Source organism: Ambystoma mexicanum, chromosome 11 (assembly GCF_040938575.1).
Source record: "Ambystoma mexicanum isolate Mex_15411 chromosome 11, UKY_AmexF1_1, whole genome shotgun sequence".
Classification (NCBI taxonomy): Eukaryota; Metazoa; Chordata; class Amphibia; order Caudata; family Ambystomatidae; genus Ambystoma; species Ambystoma mexicanum.
The window spans coordinates 1,169,379,104-1,169,398,080 of NC_090934.1; the positions used below are offsets into that span (position 1 = coordinate 1,169,379,104).

At 46.9% G+C, this 18,977-nt stretch overlaps 1 protein-coding gene across 11 annotated transcripts in view; it reads right to left on the reverse strand.

The window, feature by feature from the left end:
- Positions 1-18,977, reverse strand: part of TLN2 (talin 2) — a 7,472,684-nt gene that overhangs the window by 5,810,877 nt on the left and 1,642,830 nt on the right. The gene's annotated exons all lie outside the window — the stretch shown is intronic.

Below are 18,977 nucleotides of genomic sequence, written 5' to 3' on the forward strand. Positions count from 1 at the left end.
AGAATAGTACCATATTTTGGGAGGGGAAGAAAGTTATTCCTCACTTCATCATTGTCATCAGCATTCGGAAAGTAGTATTTGCTTTGTGAAACTAAATTGCGGAGGAGGATTAAAATATCCATTAGGGTTTATACCCCTCTAACATGCGTATTATTAATAGTGCTAAACATTTCTATCAAAATACAATTAAACTGCAATGGATTATTGAATACAGAGAAAAGGAGGGCATCAATAACTTAAAGGCGTTATAGAAAACACAAGAAGAGTCGAGCCATTGGCCTTCACGGATTAAAGTGATAGACATGACAATATCACGCTAGTCAGGTGAAAGGTTAAATAAACATTCCTTTACATGACACCTTCTTTGAGTGTCAGAGATGAGTCAGCAGTTGCCTTGACTAGAATGGTTCTCTGTTCTTATCAGTGTTTTGTTTTGGGCAAAGGATTTACAGACAACTCAAAACCAGTTTGGGGTGTTCAAAGTTCTTTTATGCTCGTTATCACAGTGGTTGAGGAAGAGATAATACCAAGTGTGGAAGTTCCTTGTGGAACAAACTAAAAATAGTTACACATACAAACAGTTATTGGGTTAGGATCAAATGAACAAATGATGCAGTGTCTACTCTGCTTTCTAGTTGAGGGTCTTCTCCCTGTATAAGTTAAGCAATCATGCAGAGAGACTGGGATTTTATAGTGGGACAGTGTCAGTAGCCTGCCCCTGTCACAAGGGGATAGGAATCCCACTCAGCCTGGGGAAGGAGGCCTATCAGGATGAAAGCCAGAATCAGTCTTACCTCAGAGGGGGACAGGGGCAGTTGAGAGGGTCCCAACTGAAGTCCCCTCCCAAAGTGCTTGTCTACGCATCTGCATCACCCCTTGCCTCTTGTTTCAAATGATTGCCAGGTTCTCCATTTCAGTTTTATATCTAAAGTCAATGCTGCGGACGAAGTGGGAGACCAACAGAGAAAGTACAACCCATCACTGCCCCATGCCATACTCCTTTCAGCACTGCACCGGCAAAGCAAGAAAGAGAAAAAGATCCAGCAGAGAGCCTACGCTGCTGCTCGACATGCCATGCACTGCTCCCTGGCGCTGTGAACAGCAGCAAAACTGCTTCAAACACCCTAGACCACCAGGGAGTAAAGCCAGGATTGCAACCACCCACAAACACTGTACTTACCTTGGGGGACTCCAGGCCAAGGCCCTCTAAATCGAACTTAAACACTGTGCAACATGGACCGCTATTGCCACTCCACAGCTACTCTGCATTGAGAAAAGCAGTGGGGCTTAACACTTCATTGGAAACATTTTCTGTACATTACACCTCTCACGCAGGGAACTGTGAGGGGCCAGAAATGAGAGGCTGACACAAAGTTGTAATGTTGTCAACATTAGACATATTATAAGGATTTGGATAAGGGCCTTCCTATCCCTATCCAAATGAGAGTTTCCCTGAGTATGAAATCAAAATTAGGGAACGGTGTGTGTCTCGTCGTCCAACTTAAGCAAACTGTCCTTGTTTCCAAAATGTAACTGACCCTCAAACTAAAAATTAACAACAAAATGTACAAGTTTTGTATCCCGACTGCAGTCGGGTGTGCGATGCAATATAATAATTCACTTTAAATAAGTCAGACAAATGATACGCGGCAGCCAGGGTATTGGGCTTCTTATCTCTTTAATCGTCGGCGCGAAACTGCTGCCTGAGGCGGTAACCCCACCTCTTCCCTTCTACACGTGGGGCACAGCCCACAACAAATAACAACAGAAATGGGACTTGGCTCCCAAGCAAACAGTGCTAATGATAATGAAAAGAGGACACAAATCAAAATTAGGTAACGGTGTGTGTCTCATCGTCCAACTTAAGCAAACTGTCCTTGTTTTCAAAACGTAACTGACCCTCAAACTAAAAATGAACAACAAAATGTGCAAGGTAAATGTTTCTACTTTAAAATCAGAAAAAAGAGTGCAAAAACGAATAATATAAATCCAACAGCACATGCCTTGTATCCAGGGGAGGACTCCCTTCCCCTGAACTGTTTCAGGTTCAATATTGGAAAGATTCAGTTCACACAATAGTTTTTGAAGAGTGGTAGAAATTACTCTTTCACATAACACTTCCTCAAATATGAAAGTGTCTCATTCAAACATATAATGCTTTAAGGATGGTAAAGTATCTCTTGGAAACCTAAGTAATGATGTTTTAGCACTTTCCTTAGGGATGATGAAAACATTCTCCTTTCCAAACAATGGCTTGGAAATGTTTCTCTTGCACAAGCCTTTCTGAAGAATGACAGAGAATATATTTTCAAAGCAATGTATGTTTGTAAGGATGGTGAAAAATAGTCTCTGTTTATTTATTTTATTTTATTTGTTTATTTGGATTGCGCCGGTAACTCGCAAGTCTCGGGGCGCAGAAATATGGACACGAGGTACGATAACAATTACCACGAGACAAGATTCAACATACAATTACAGATGGGAGGTCTGTAGATAGTAGGGGATCAGTTGAAAATATGGGTCTTCACTAGTTTACGGAAGCGCAAGTAGTTGGCTTCCCTTCTTATAGTGGTGGGAAGGTTGTTCCATAGGCTGGCGGCTAAGATGGGGAAAGATTTCCCTAAGCCAAATTTGCGCTTGTGAGTGGCTACTGTGATTTTTCCTTGATCTGAACATTTGAGTGTGTGATTGGGTGCATACAGGTGGATTTTGGTTTTTAGGTACTCTGGTGCTTTCCCATGGATGCATCTGTGAACCAGGATCAGGGCCTTACATTGAACTCTATCTTCAATTTTGAGCCAGTGTAGCTCTCTTCTGGAGTCGTTGATGTGGTCGGATTTGTTTTTTTTTCTTTATGATCCTCACTGCGTTATTCTGTATAAACTGATAGCTATGGGGGCATTTTTTGTTAGACCCTAGCATCAGTGCATTGCCGTAGTCCAGGCGGGATAGAATTGTCACCCTAGCAATAGTGGCACAGTTATCATCGGTCAGATAGGGCCTAATGGCTTTTAGAAGTCTGAGGTAGTAGGCGCATGTTTTCTTTATTTACTGGGATTGTGCTTCAGTCCCCAGGGAAGATTCAAGCATCAGTCCTAGGGTTTTGACTTTTGATGAGAACCTGTATTTGGGTGTTTTCTATCAGAAATTAGCTGTATTCGGGAGAGAGTGTGGCTCTGGCCTGGTGGGATCCGAAAACCGAATACCATTAACTCAGTTTTCTTGCAGTTAAGGCACCTCCGATTGTGTCCATTCATAGTTCTATGATGGTATAGACCTTGAGAAGTTGTTGATTGTCTTTCTTGAGATCTCCACTAAGTTCAATCACCAGCTGAGTATCATCAGCGTAGTTGGTGAAAAAAGTGTCGATGTGATCTAGTACCTGTAGTGACCTAGGATCTGTATCTCAGATACAGGTTGAATAGTAGTGGTGACATACTGGCCCCTTGTGGGACGCCACAGAGGATTTCCTTTTCTGCAGAGAATTTATCTCCCCAGTGAACCCGTGAGATCCTGTCTTTAAGGAACAACATTATCCAACCTATTGCTTCTACCGAGCAGTTGGCTGTTTTTTTTTTTTACGTGGTTTTGAGGAAGTTGTGGTCCAGCAGATTGAATGCTGCACTAAGGTCAAGAAGGATGAGGAGCCCTGTTCTCCCCCTGTCCATAATACTTAGCATTTTAGTTTGGAGATCAAGCATGGCTGGCTCGGTGCTGTGTGCTGGTCTGAATTCCGATTGTTGGTGGTGAAGGGATTCTGAGGCTTCCACGTGTGCTTGGAGTTGTGAGGTGGCTACTTTATCCATGATCTTCAGGATGAAGTTACAGTTTGTGATGGGCCAGAGGTTGTTGGAGTCACTGGGGTCCAGATTCGGTTTCTTTACCAGAGGGGTTATCGTAACACTTTTTATGTCTTGTGGTACTATCTGATCTCTAAAAGATGTGTTAATAATTTTGGTCAATATCGGGGCAAAGATTTCTGGGTGCTCCAGTATCATTTTTGGGGGCAGGATATTTTCGGCACAGGTGGTCGATTTCATGGAAGCAAGTGTTTTTATCATGTCCTCAGGAGTGATGTCTGAGAACTTAAAAACTTTGATGATGTTGTTAGCCTCTTCTGTTGGAAGGACCGCACCTCTTTGTGTTTTTGCTTGAGATTTCATTATCAAGTCTCTAGCTTTGGAGATTTTCTGAAAGAAGGCATTTTGGGTGTTGTCACACTCTTGGGATGGAGTGAAGGGGGGGGGGTTGCTCTGGGTTTTTCAATAGATTTCAGATGTTAAAGAGTTTTCTGGTGGCGTTATCTGCAGTAGTGATTTGATTGTTGTAGAAGTTCTTTTTTGCTTCAATTATCGCATTCTTATATGTTTTCTCACTATCCTTCTATTTTTCCTTGTTAGCCGTAGAAGGTTTTTTTTGCCTTTTCGTTTTCTCTTCACCTTTTTTTGTTCAACAAGTTCTTTAGTGAACCATGAATGTTGTTTGACGTTGGTTCTAATAGTTTCAATTTGTGGTGGGGCCTTCTGGTCTATAATTTTTTTAAGATGGGCTAGTAAGTTAGTTAGTATGGTGTCACAGGAGTCATCTTCATTGAAGTCATCCTTGACTTCATCTAAACAGAGTTTGAGCTGCTCTTTGTCTATGTTTTTGAAATTCTGCTGTGTTACTTTTATCAGGAGGTTGGGGAGTTTGTCTCTGGGTGGTGGAGGGATGATTGAGAAGGTTACACTGTGATGATCGGACCAGATACAAGTGTCTGTCTTGTAGTCATGTGACTTTAAGTTGTTAGTTATGACCCAGTCTTCCACTCAGCAATTTATTGATGAGGATTTCCTGGTATACTCCCCTGCCAGCAACTCGTTTTACAATGTCTTTTCTTCTTTCACATACTTTGGCTGGATTACCTGGTGTATCCCCTGCCAGGTATACCCCTCTCTGGGATTGTTAGAGTCCTGGTGTACTCTTCTGCCAGGTATCTCTCCCCCAAAGGCTCACTGCCTGATGCATCACCTTCACCAGGTCTTTTTACAACCTTTCATTTCCCTTTTGAGTATAGCAGTTTTTTACTCATTTGCTGTTCTATACTCCATTAGCTTCAGTTATGATTTGTTCCAACTTTGCTATTCCTTATTTGGAGGCGTGTTCAAGTTGTGCTTGATAATTTCATTGGCTTGTGGCAATGTGTATTCCAATCTTCCCCATATTGACCTTTCATGTATGAAGAGTTGTACAGATCTTGCCTTTCAATTACTTAATTAGCAATGTTCCTTGGATTGTGTCAATGTTTGATCCAATCTTCCCCATATTGACCTTTCATATATGAAGAGTTGTACTGATCTTGCCTTTCAATTACTTCATTAGTAATGTTCATTTGCTTTTGATAACATGTACTCCAACTTTCCTCATATTCGAATCCCTTATACAGAGACTTGTGTAATCTTAGTCTTTCAATGTTACTTGGTAATTGCTTGTACACCTGGCGGTGCTCCCCGGGCCTCCTAATACTCCAGGGCAGACTCACCCGTGTTTCCTGGTGTTAACGACCCCTGGCAAACTGCTGCCGTGATCTTTGTGTGGTGGGAAAGTGTTCCCCGCTCTGCAGACACTATTCAGTCTTGCCGCCGGCTTCTCTCTCACTTGCCGGTGGGATGGTTGCTGCGCAGCGGGACGGCACTCCCGACAGCCTTCTCCTTACTGCTGGCTCGTCAGCGGTCCCCTTTCTGCACTTGCTATGCCATTTATGGTCTGTCTCAATCCAGATGAAAGTGCCTGCCTCCTTTAGCTTAGCTTGCTTGTGTGTGTCTGCCTCCGGTTCTGCTTCCCACTGCGACCGCTTTGCATCTCTCCTCTCCTTCTGCTCTGCATTTTCAAAGGCACACAATTTTTAAATATCCTGCACAGCTGACTGGTATCACAACTAGTCTGCACATTCAACGTGGTGTGCTTTCCGCTCCACATTAACTCCTTTCTCCTCTTCCTCGTCCCAGTACTATACATTTAATGGGACTTGGAGTTCATTGGAGATTGAGACTAAAGTCAAGTTGGTCCGACATAGAAGATGTTATGTGAATATTATGTGCACATGAAGTGTGAATGTTATCCTACTTAAGGTGTATGGCAAGAAGAGGTCTTTGAGTTTTATTATTAAAAGGATTGGTATACTGACAATATGCCATCAAGAAATCAGGGATTAAAGGATCTTCTACACGTGGAAGAGGAGCATACCATGTCCCGCCTGATGGGGTCCCCACATCTCACCCGACAGCTACCTCATCCCATGTGATCCTCCTTCATAATAGCACCCCCAGGGACTGGATCTGTCATGGTCATGAAGTCAGTGGCACAGGCATGTAGGGGTCGCATGCACAAGAGACATGGGTGGACACTGTCCTGGGGCCTTTGGCGCCAGGCTCATGAACAAAAGTAAACAAGAACATCCATTTAACACCAAAAAGCTTTTATTATGGACATAGCACTTCAGATGCATTAGCCTTGAACATTCCATCCATTAAGCACTTCAGATGCATTAACCTTGGACATTCCATCCATTAAGCAGCTCCAAGTGTATTCTTGGGTGTGGCTGCTAATGGATTCACAGCTATATAAACTGCCCTGATCCTCAAGACAGACGCTTTGCGTTATTCTGCACTTACCAGCAGCGTAACGCTCACCGTCGCCGACCTGCTTACCTTTGAAGACCCTGCTTCCGGACATCCTGCTTCCTGCCAGCATACTTACCAACTGGGGGAAACTGTTCTTACCTGTACATCTGTTCGGCAAACCGAGCATTCATCTTTACACTTTCCGGAACGCCAAAATCTTCATCTTGGCACCGCAGCACGACACGCTCCATCGTCGACAGCAGCGCCTGCAAGGAAAAACAGAAGACAAGGTTAGACATCGAAAAAACAGTCAGTTTAAGGTCACGTTTTGCCATACTTCGCACTTTTCCTTAAACCATCACTTACCTGCTGTCGAACGTTGCGGTAGCATCACTCTTCCATCCAGGCCGCGTCTCACAGTTGCATTGAGGCCGCATTTCCATCTAAGGGAAGAAAACAGAAGAGAGACATTATTGCGGGCATAAGAAGCAACATATAAAGACATTAAACAGAACGAACAGAATCACAAGAGCTCAAGAGACACTTACCAATCATAAGGCGAAGCATAGTCGCAGCTGGAATGGACTAATCCTTATCAGGGATCAGTGAAGGAACTAGATCCCATTCAACGCGCCCCTGCCAGAAGTAGCAGGACGGAGAGCTTACCTTCCATAATTCACAGGAGCAGTATCACCATGTACCACCGCTCACCGCTTTTCTACCGAGGGAGAGGCCTGAAAGGGAGAGAGTCAAGTTCAGGGAGGGCTGCAACCGTGCCCCAACACCTCTGCAGATACCAGGTGAGTGTAACAGGATCAAGTGGCGGCTCCTGTCCCCTGGCCATGTGGGAGGGGGTTTTAGGCTGGCTATCAGTGATGACTCCACAGGATTCATCACAGAACACAAGGCCAGACAACCAAGCAGAGGATGGGGAGGAGGATTAAAGAGACCCTAGGAAACAAACGTTGTGGGTTACTGGGACAAGGTCAGAGGAGGCAGTGGCAGACTAAGAGGCCAGCAGGAGAAAATACAGTGGACAAGAGCATTTTGGCGAATCATAGAAAGGTGAGGTATTTGCTCTGTGAGAGCAAGTGGTACAGCATTGTGAGTGTGCATGAGAGACTAGTGAGTGAGATTATTTGAATGATTGTAGGGGGTTGATGTGAGAGGTAAAGGCGTGTGACAGGGAAGAAGGTGGAGGAGGGGGTAGTATTGTGGAGTAGGGAGTAGAAGTGTGGAGCAGGAAGTGGTAAAATCAAAGGATGGAGGTAGTAGTGGAAGGAATGTCACATCGGTGGGACAGGGGACAAAGAGATTAGGAGGAATGGAGGGTGAGTAGGAGAGCAGGATGCACAGCCAGGGAAAGTAACGTTAGGGTGTGAGAAGAGGGAGACTAAAGAGTTTGAAAGCACACCTCCAGATCCTTTGGTACCCAAATAACCATTTTCCAGTGAACGGCAAGCTTAGAAAGTCCCTGAGGGAGTCTAGATAGATACGCCGATTGCCTTTAGATTATCCAAATTAGCCAGCCTAGAAATGAGTAGGGGGTAATAGTCTCTAGATACTAACCCATGGTTAGCGATGCAAGCGTTTGGGTGGAAAATGCTACAATATATCACACGGCCCGCGGTAGCAGCCGTGTAGTTATGGTTAAGTTGCTAAACCCTAAGGAAGACCACTTTTTCAGTGGCTTATAACTTTGCTCCCCGTGGACGAATTCGGATAGAGCGCTGCCAAGAAAGTATATGGTGCCCGCTTTGGGAATGTTGGGTGATATTTTGTTGAGGGGGGGCAAAGTTATAGGGGTCCATAGACTGAGTGGAAAAAAACTTAGCGCACGGCTACAGCCCAAACGACTGGATGGACTTTAACCAAATTTGCTTGGTTCTGAAAGCGTGCTTTTGTGTGTTTGGTGGAAATCCGACTAGTACTTTTGTTGCTAAGAACTGAAATGTACGTCACAAAAAATTAGTGATATCTGGCTCCGCTCTGCAGGCCCATTTCCCTGTTAGCTCCGTGGACTAAAGTCTCATTGGCTTGCAGTACACTGTGATGTCGGCGAACATTGTACGTGGCCAGTGGTTGACTGGAGGGAAGTGTGCTGTGCGTCAAAACATTTTGGGAAACACTGCCATGGTGTATCGGAGGATAGTGCGGCACCGAGGCGAGCACGTTGCCCTTCAGCTATCCCCCCCAAGACCCTGAGCTATCCTATCCCCCTGAGAGAGCTACCACTACAAACGAAATACCCTACTCTGTTTCAAATGTATTCCTCCCTCCCATTCCTGGCACGATAACTGTGCGGCACCGTCAGGATTAGACATGCCACATCCAGGCTTTTGAGGATGGTAGGCATGGAAATGGGAGTGTGGAGGTTAATGCATTGCTCAATAAAGTTTGTGGTTGTGGTGTGTACGCCAAAAACTGTGGCAGAAGCTCTATTTCTACAGACAAATGCAGAAGCCTATGGTTGAAGTGTGAAAGGTAAATGGCAGGCATCCTCTTTGCATGCATGCACTATGTGTACTTGGTGTACGTTGCTAAGAAACATTGAATGCTGCTTTTGTGCGATGTTTGTACAAATTTTGTACGAGATGAATAAGTCTGGAACAAAATTATTAGCACTGTCGGAAGGAAAGAAGACAGTTACTGTTTGGAAATTAGAATGCCTCATATGGGTAAATGAAAAGGTTGAAAGCATATTCCATTGCATTGGCACTTGATGGTAGGTGATGGGAGAAAGAACAGTACATCTTAAGTACGTTCTGGATGTTCAGTGGCAGACAGCCTGCTCAGAGGCACTTATAACAGAGTTGTAAAAATAGTGTACAGAAAATATTTCTACCTGTACTTTGCGGTGATGGGTGGCCATGTGGATGAATGTGGATGCAGAAATCTTGGATGGTTTTACAGAACTTTCTACTGGAGGTGCTTTCGAATCACACGCTACTTGATCTCTGAATGTTTAATGGCACATATGAAGTGTTGTACAGAACTGACAGTATTACATGCTGACGTCTTCGATGTGATTGGTGGATGCGTGTGTGACTATTTAACAGTACCCAATGAGGTAGTGCTGGACAAAAAATAGTGGAAAGGGAAGAAGGCCTTCCCCTGCTGTACTGGGGCACGGCCCTTGCGGTACTTGGGGAAACGCACGTGCCACATTCTGCGCTTCTCACTATGGTGGCCAATGGAAATGGGACTGTGGGGATTGTCGAATCAGGTACTGAGGGTGTGGTTCACAGGAAGGGGCGGTAACACTGTTTTTCATTACGCTGCGTAGTGAGGAGGGCCGACATGGAGAAACGCATTGTGTTGGTTTTGGTTGATGTCTTTTTGATAGATCTGCACAAGTATGCCCAGGAAAGACAGTTGGATGGCGATTTTGGTTTGGAAGGAGTGGACGCATTGTGTTGCGCTGTCCATGACCGCAGTTTCACCGATATGCATGCACTGTACAGAGAAGTGCCCAGTTTTGCTACTGTTGATGTTGTTGTGCACTATGGCGGCATGCATTTGGGTTACGTGGCTTGTTTAGGTTTGTTCTGTCGACTAATGAGGTTTCTGAATGCAGTGAAGAGGCTTTTTCCCACTGCCCAGTTGCTTTTCTCATCCATAACACCAAGAAGAGTATGGGACAATTCTAATGTATGTTCTTCCCAGCCAGAGGTTGGAAGGTGTCTCAGCAACAGAAGCATGTGCAATGTTTTGTCCGCTGCTGGGATGTTCTGCTGCAACATTGACATCATTAGTTGTCGAAATGCAGAGTTTTTCCATGCAAATGGCATTTCGTTGTCACCCATTGGTGATGCTGTTTTGTTTGCCCATCTACAGGATGCGTTGAAGAGTTTGCTGTGAGAATGTGAGAAGAAAACACAAAAACCTATAAAAACAGGAAAAAAGGTGTTTCTCGAGAAGCACCAAAAAACTAAACAAAAAAAGGCTCTTTTCAGAGCCACCACTGAAGATGAAATACCCTACCCTGGTTGCAATTTATTCCCCCACGCCTGCACCCAGCACAAAAGCCACATATGGGGCTTTTGAGGATGGCGGACATGAAAATGGGACTGTGGAGGTTAAGGGTTGCGCAATAACGTTTATGGGTGTGGTGCAGAGGGCTGTTGATTGGTGGATGCGTGTGTGACTATTTAACAGTACCCAATGAGGGTGTGCTGGAAAGAAGATAGTGGAAAGGGAAGAAGGACTGACCGTGCTTTACTGGGTCACGGCCCTCGCGGTACTAGGGGAAGTGCACATGCCACATGCTACCATTTTCAGCATGCTGCCCATGGAAATGGGACAGTGGGGATTATCGGTACTGAGGCTGTGGTTCACAGCAATGGGCGTTAATACTTTTCTCCATTACTGTGCATAGTGAGCCAGGCTGCCATGGTTGCCATTACTTAGAAAGGTAATGTAGCATAGCAGAAATTGTTCCACATTCAATTACACCTCAAAGCTATGTGGGCCACTACTCTGTTGTGAAAAAATACAAACAGATTGCAGAGCAGTTCTGCAGTGTGGCCTTTTGTAGGGCTGCTGTGGAGATCTTGCAACCGGCAAAGAGGCCTACATCGTAGCACCAAATACATACATGTGCAATGGCACATTGTGGGGTCTTTGTGAGCGTGTACTTTCACAATAACATTTCATACATTGCAGAACATTGTATTTTTCCACTGTCCGAGGGTCCAGATTATGTCCACGATATAACAGCCCATGCAGAGCGTGGGTGCAGTGGCATGGTTATGTCGTGAATGTTCTCGATTTGAACTGCTGCCCTCAGGATGCGTTTTGGGCAGCATACTTTGTCCGCATGTGCATAAGTGTCCTATGCACACCGTTGGGATCTCTGGACTGATTAATAGTGCCACACACGGGCACCGACCATTTTGGGACAAGCTGGGTGTTTGTAGGGTATAGCAGGTGGGATGTTTATGTGTTCAGCTATCTGTAGGATGTGGGTGGGCGCTTCGAATTACTTAAAGTTCGTCACAAGTTTCTTTGCATATGCCGCAAAGCGGCAGTGTTACCAGGAGACAGAGGAAGAGATATGCATGCGCGTACTTGTGCAATGCACACACGTCCGCTCCCACAACTGCTTGTAGGTAGTTCACAAGATACGGACATGCGGTACGTATTGGCATGGTACGAATGCCTCCATTGTGATTGCGGATAGGCCGCCAGGTGCGGTGTCCGTAGGTCAGCTTCCTTTTCCTTAATTGCGGTCATTCTCACCAGTACTGTGTGCCGCTGAGTCATAATGGCATTTTAAAAACAAAGGAAAAGCCACATACACACTCAGGAACAAAGGAACAATTTACATATCAAACTTAATTTCCACATATTCCTCAATACTATTACAAAAGGGAAGGGGTAGCTGAAGTGGATCAATATTGTGGGGAATTGGGGATTTGCACAAGTTGCTCTTGAGGGGAGGAAGGGATTGAGATATCATCGTAATGTCTCTGATCGCACAGATTTTGAGGGGATGGCCGGCTGTCAAATGGGGAAGGGGTACACGTGCAGGTCAGCCAGTGGTATTTTATTTTGTCCGTAACATGTCCCTGTACGTAATCTTTTAAGGTGGCAAAATTGTTCACCAATTCCAGACCTACTCTATTTTCCCTTGCAATTCACATACATGGTGCTGTTTGTATATGTTCCTTGTGTTTGCTGAATGGTACCACTATGTACGAGAGTCTGTGCCTTTCTACGCAGGTTGGATGCCACCCAATGTCCGCAACTACACGCATACTCCGTGACTGCTGTGCGCATTGACATAGTGCCAGCAGGGTCAGTATGTTGTACGGTACATCTTTACAAACTTAGGGCATCCTGGTAAAAAATCTATGAAATTCGTGAAAAAAACGTTGTTAAAGGGACATCATGGTTAAGTTGCGCTACTAAAGGCCTATGAAAATCAGTGAAAAAACGTTGTTTAAGGGTTGTTATGGTTACATGGTGCTACTAAAAGCATATAATGTGACTGGAAAAACTATGATAAAGGACCGTTATGGTTAAAGTGCCCTACTAAAACATATCACCTTTACTGAAAAACCTATGGTAAAGGAACGTTATGCTGAAAATGCCTTACTAAAAACCTATTAAAATTTACTGACAAAAAACGTTGTTAAAGGGACGTTATGGTTCAGTAACCCTATCAAATTCAGTGCAACAGTACTTGAAAGGAACATTGTACTTACTTTGCACTAATAACAACCTATCCATATTATGGTTCCATGTAAAACCGAAAACCCCCAGAAATGTGCTAGTTATGGTAAGCTACGCAACCATAACTGGCGCCACCACTATGCACTGCTAAGGCTAACACGCATGACATGAAAGATGACATCACAAATGTCATTGAAGACATCACTGATGACATCACATGTCTGGCTCCCTTTTTTTTGGTCACTGACAAATGTAGGCCAGGTGGTTTCCTTCACTTAACAGTCAAAAGGTACTGTATTTGTAGAGCTTACTCTGCTCATATGGTCTTACGGTTCTCTTATGGTCTTTACTTACGGTTCAGTCACATCATATGATACATATACATAGGGGAAGAAGGAAGCCTGAAACACAGCTATTATTTCTGTGCATGAAAAAGAATCAGTTATGTTATGACCACTTTCTGGTAACACTGCTGTTTTTTTTCTTACTTTACTTTCCATGTGTATGCTCATATTTGTATGCGTTGTGGTCTCTTTATGTTTTTTGTGTATTAGTGCAATTATGTACTAAGTGAGGCGTTTGTTGTGAGTGAATAAATGAGTGAGCCCTTTAAGAGGAGAGGGCACACAACGGTGGGAGGGAGCGGGAGGAGGGAGGAAAGGGAGGGGCAAAGGGAAGCAAAAGTTAGTACATGGAATGGAATAAAGAAGGTTGAAGGCTTATCAGGCTCCTGAGTCATTATTGGGGTGAATGACTAGGCCCTAGGGCAGTGCCAACAACTGGCGACGAGGCCATTGTGTTCCCATGGTGTGAGAGCCGATGTGCCTAGCAGCAGCGAAGGTGGGGCGGCGTTCCCAGCAGAAGTGACGTGGCGGGTGCGAAGCTTCACCACCAATAAGCAGCTAGAGACGGCTGCGGAAACCGCTAGAAGGGGAGCACCCCGACAGGGAACGTGAACAAGGAGCCCACGACACGCCCAGAGGCAGGAAAGCCTGCAGCGCCGAAGGCATCGCAAGTCGCTCCGCACAAAGCAGACTTGCGCACCCAGGGAGGGGAGACAGCAGTTGGGCTCCTCCTGGGAGAACAAGAGAGTGCCGCAGAGGTCCGCGCACGGACCAAGGAGCAGACCGGAGCCCCAGTGAGAGCGCGCGCCTGAAGACTGGACAACAGTAACGGATGGCGTCCCCCCATAGAGGGCCCACGCTGCTGCGCACCCTGAACACTGCCCAAATCAACGCGCACCCCACAATCAAAAGGCACGCCACGTGGGAATCCGCACCTGCAAGCATAGACCGTACAGCCCAATGGCCAGATAAGGCCCAAACCGACATGGCCTCAAATTAATGTGCACTACATGCTCGATGGCGCGCCACGTGTGAACACGCATCTGCACTCACAGACTGCACAGCCCAACGGCCAGACAAGGCCCACCCGGCAGAGGCCCAAATTAAGGCGCACCCAGCTGCGCATCACGGGGGAGCTTCCATCCACAGCCCCCACCAACTGGGACCATAAACAATACAGTACACCGCAATGAGGCCCACATACAGTCATCACACGACCACAGCCCCAACTAAGAGACACCTGGCAGTGAGCACTGTAACGCCCACAGTCACTGCCGGAATAAAGCGGGCCCAGGAACACTACGACCCAGCAGAGCTCAATAGGAAGGCCACACCTACACCCACTACAGCCGTGGCGGTTGCCCTCTGATACCAACCCAGCAAGTGCTGCCTGCGGACTAACAAAGGAAGAGAGCAGACACCGGCTCCCGAAAAGCAAGTATGCCTCGTGCACTACCTGCCACCAGTGCACACCTGCAAGGAGCCGCACAGACGACACAGGACACAGCACCCACGGGCACCACCTCTGTTACGCCCTTTCATCATGGTCAACCAAGCCCAAGCAGCTGCCAGAGCCCTAGCAGACGCAGGCACATCATCGCACGCCAGCCTCATGAGACGCCCCAACCCGTTTACGCTCAACCCACATCACAACCAAGGACAAAGGTGGGAGGAATGGGTTGAAGAATTTGAGGATTTAGTGGGTGCGATTGGTAGTCAAGACCCGCCCAACAAAATAAACATATTCACAAATGTGGCTGGGAAGGAAATAAAAAGCATAATAAGAACTATACCGGCCCAAGAGAGGGACACATACCAGTGCCTTCTGACAGCTATAAACAGCAAACTTGTGGTAACCCCCAACAGTCGAGTTCGTCATCCGCCTACAAAGAAAAATTCTAAAGTATGACTTCGCCAACTTCAATGATGACGAAGTGATACGTCTACAAATAATTGAAGGGTGCATCTCGTCTCTCTTCAGGAAGCATCTCCTAAAGAAATCCCTATCCCTTCAAGAAATACTCGACCTAGCCCAGGTATACGAACAAGTGGATGCTCAGGTTGCAGTCATTCCTAAGAAAGGAGACATGATTGCAGCCTTCAACACCATATCCCAGGCATCCTGGCCCGCCTGGAAGACAAACCTTCAGAGGCCCACAGCAACGGCCCCAGAGCGACAGGCAATGCTACAGATGCGGATTTGAGTACTCCCACAGAGGTCCCTGTCCAGCCATCGGCCAGAGATATATGCGTTGCGGCCAAGAAAACCACTTCCATGCCATGTGCAGGGAGAAGCTTCCCAAAGCAGGAATATACTGACCACTGCCGGTACCCAGAACAAACAAGGGAGTCCAGCGACCGACGTTCATTCGAGAGAGGGATGACCTACCCGACAGCGCCCACCACCCACCCGGAAGCGGTCAGAGCCCTGGAGAGCCTCCACATTGAATCTGGCCAAAAACAACATGAACCATACGACTACCAACCTCACCCGGACTCGTATACCACCGCGCCAGACGTCATCTACACCAGAGGATATACAGCAAGTACGGACCCAGATGGCAGCATACCCAAAACCACCACATTGGGCCACGACCCTTATGAAAATTCACCACCAAGGGCCCTAACAATCGTCGACCAAAACCCACACTACCTGCATGATGGCTATGATAGGGAATACGTTAGACTCCTCAGTACTTCCTCAGACAATACAGTCACTCCCAGAGTGACAGTGCGAATGGGAGAGACCCTGAACCAATTCATCGTGGACACGAGGGATACTTTCTACGTAATGAATGAAGAAGTAGACAACGCCATAGCGAACCTCTATACCCTACACAAATCCCATGCACACATCTTTCAATGGGGAGCGACCCTACCGCTATCATCAAAAGATCACTTCCTATGTGATCTGTCCCAGAGAGGCCTGATAACTTCGAGCACCATACACATCATACAGAGTCCATCGGTGGGACGGTGTCTCCTCAGCTACCGGACGGCCAGGGCTCTTGCCCTCCTCGACCTCTGCTATGACTCGGCGGAAGTAATAAAAGGATACCCACCGAACCGACAAGAAGTGAGGTTGATAACACACTGACCCATTAACTTCAAGAAACTCAAGATTATTTTCCCCAAGCTATTCGAAGGCATAGGAATGCTTAAAGATTCGATTATTAAGCTACACATCGACCCAAGAGTGCCACCGGTACCCCAAAACCCGTGCAAAGTTGGGTTTCACCTTCAAGCGCAAGTCACAAAATAACTGCACTCGCTCCTGCAGAACGACATCATTGAGAAGGTGGAAGGACCCACGCCCTGGGTATCCCCCTCGTCGTCGTCCCTAAAGAAAGCAGTTGACTGCGCCTGTGTGTTGATATGCACATCTCGAACACAACCATACAGAGAGAGAGGCACCCAGGACCCAGCATCTAAGATATGCTTGTCAGGCTGAACCAGGCCACACACTTCTCCAAACTAGACTTAAACCAGGGATACCATCAACTTGTCGTAGACCCTGCATCCAGACCAATCACCTCCTTTGCCACCCATGAAGGCTTGTTCCGATATAAACGCCTTAACTTCGGAATATCATCAGCGGCGGAGATTTCCCAAGAGACCATAGGCAAACTGATATCACCGGAAGTCAACGCTCTGAATTACAGCAACGACATTCTCATCTTTGGCAGAAGTCAGGAACAACACGACAAGGCACTCCTGGCTGTATACAAAATACTACACAACACAGTCCTCACTCTTAATGACCCTAAGTGTGACATTAACAAGTCCAGCCTACGATTCTTCTGACACATTTTTTCAGATAAGGGCATCACGGCCGACCCTGAAAAGATAAAGGCCATCACAAAACTACACGCCCCCACTAACGTTGCCGAACTGCAATCCTTCCTGGGAATGGCGGGGTATTGCGCCAGATACCTCCCAAACTACACCACCATCACTGACCCCCTCAGGGCCCTACTCAAGAAAGACTCACCCTTCATATGGGACAAAGCACGCGAGGATGCCTTCCAAGCCATAAAGGAAAGTCTCACGAACCACCGACAGCTGGCCTACTTCGACCCAAGCTGGGACACCATCATTACTGTTGATGCAAGCCCTGTCGGTCTAGGCGCCATCCAAACCAACCCCGGAGTCAAAAGCCAACATGCCATCATCGCGTACGCCAGCAGAGCCCTATAACCTACAGAAAAAGTGTACTCACAGGCAGAATGCGAAAACCTAGCGGCTGTGTGGGCCTATAAGAAATTCCATCATTTTGTGGTAGGCCGGAGCTTCACACTTGTCACGTACCACCAAGCGCTGCTCTCTCTGTTTGGCAACCCCAAAACAAAAATGCCCCTCCCCCCCCCGGATTGAGAGATGGGGCATAAGACTCCAGGAGTAGGACTACGCCATTACACACAAGCCAGGAGGTGATGCCAACCCAGCAGACTATCTCCCACACCTTCCAACAGCCTACACCAGTGACGCATTGGCATTCGAAGCCGAGGACTACATTGCATATTTGTCCACCAACGCCATGCCCCCCACCATCTCAGCGGAGGAATCCGCCGCCAGAAGCAAGGCTGACCCCACCATTCAGACAGCAATACACCTCACCAGAGGAAACAGGTGGAAACACCGCCACGAGAAAAGTGTCGCAAGGGCGGGAGGTTGACAAGAAAGACCTGTCCCGACTAGCCAAGATACAATCAGAATTGGCAATCACAGAACAAGGCATACTACTGAGAGGCAACAGGCTTGTGGCCCCGAAGGACCTCAGGAAAGCACTAGTGGCAATAGCCTACAAAGGGCACAGGGGGATTAAAAACACCAAGAAACTCCTGAGAAGCCACGTATGGTTCCCATACATGGACATCATCGTGGAAGACATCCTCGCCCACTGTGAACCCTGACAAAAAGCGCCACTGAAAACAAATCCAAGCCCAATACAGCTGACACCACTAACTGAAAGACCATGCCAAAGAGTGGCCATAGACACTTCTATGGGCCCCTTGAGGAAGGAGTGCACCTACTCGTGGCGATCGACGAGTGCTCCCGCTTCCCATTCGTCAAACAAATACCATCAACATCATTCTACAACGTGGCACCAGTGATAGACGAGCTATTCAGTGAATGGGGCATACCCGCCACTGTAAAAACCGATAACGGACTCCCCCTTCCAAGGGAACAAGTTCAAGAGACTGGCCGACCACCTAGGCTTCCACCATCAGAAAATCACACTGCTGTGGCCCCAGCAAATGGGATGGCGGAAAGATGTATGGCCACCATCAAACTGACAAGACAAAAGGCCATTCTGGATCAAATACCGCACCCGCAAGCGATATGTCGCATGATTAGGTGCTACTGGAACACCCCCCATTATGCAACCGGACGAACACCGGCAGAGCTCATGATGTGATACAGACCCCGGACCCACCTCCCCCAATGGGAAGAGTACACACCAGAACAAGATGCAGAGATCCGAGAACGAGACGCTGAGAAGAAAAGGCAAGCGAAAGAGCGGGCAGAACGAAAGAGGAAAGCCAAAGAGCAACAGCTCGAGGTTGGACAAGCCGTCCTAGTGAGACAAAGGCAACACAAGAAGACGGACACTCGCTACAACCCGGAACCATGCCTGATCACAGCCATCAAAGAACCAATGGTGACGGCCACTGGAGAACAAGGTGACATCACACAGAACACGTCCTTCTTCCGAAGGCTATACCTAGACGAACCGGAACGGCCTGAAGAATCCACAGCGGAGCCGGAACCGGAGGTCGTTGCGATACCTCAGACCGAAATGGCTGGGGAGACACAAGAGTACCCAGGAAGACCCCAGCGAACCCTGCGGAAG